Below are 907 nucleotides of genomic sequence, written 5' to 3' on the forward strand. Positions count from 1 at the left end.
AAAACATGTATGAGTTAAAACAAAACATGTATGAGTTAAAACAAAACCAACCCTCCTGCTGCCCAGGGCTCAAAATGACCCAGGTCATAAAACTGAGGCATTCTGGGTCGTTTTGACCCCAGGGCAGCAGGAGGGTGAAGCACAACATTAAACTCAACAAACTTCAGAGAACGGTTGTTCTGGTTCAGTCAAGTTTTCTGTTTTTGTTGTTGTCATCGTTTCCTGAAATGTAACTTTTTTAATTTATTCAGCGTTTTTATAAATGTGTTAATTTGGTTGAGTGTTTTTTTTTTTTTTAAATGAGATGTTTCGCCTCATTAAAATACCAAAAATGTTTTATCAGTGTAATGTTTTTCAGAACGTGACATTTTCTGCTGCACTTCCTGTTTTGTTCCTGTTGATATTTAATAAAACAGCCTCATTTTGTCAAATATTGTTTTATTTGTTGTTTTCTTCTGTAAAATGTATTCTTCGGTTTCTTGTGTTACATAAACAAATGTTTTTTTGAAACATTGCATTTTCTCTAAAGTGATTTAGTCTCAGTGTTATTTATTCTAAATTGTTTTGATTTCTGGTTCACTGTGATGATTTTTTTTTTTAAACTCGTGAATTTATGTTTTATTGTTGTTTCCAAAATATTCAATTTTCTAAAAAGTTTAGAAAATATTTTATATTTTTCACCTCAAGGTTGTTGTTTGATTTCTTAGGTCTGACCCATGAACCTCACAAATCTCTTAGTCAGAAGAAGCTTCAGAAACAAACAGCTGTTGACAGAAAACTATAAAGTTTTACAACAAAAGTTAAAAAACAACAACAAACACAAGAAAATAAATAAAAACAATCAGTGGAGAAAAAGGCTGGACCAGCCTGGACCTCAGGACAACTAAAGACCAGCCTGGACCTCAGG

At 32.4% G+C, this 907-nt stretch overlaps 1 protein-coding gene across 1 annotated transcript in view; it reads right to left on the minus strand.

Moving 5' to 3' along the window:
• Positions 1–907, minus strand: part of LOC119423850 (corticotropin-releasing factor receptor 1-like) — an 86,146-nt gene that overhangs the window by 24,406 nt on the left and 60,833 nt on the right. The gene's annotated exons all lie outside the window — the stretch shown is intronic.

Source organism: Nematolebias whitei, chromosome 17 (genome assembly GCF_014905685.2).
Source record: "Nematolebias whitei isolate Nwh7 chromosome 17, NemWhi1, whole genome shotgun sequence".
NCBI classification, from domain to species: Eukaryota; Metazoa; Chordata; class Actinopteri; order Cyprinodontiformes; family Rivulidae; genus Nematolebias; species Nematolebias whitei.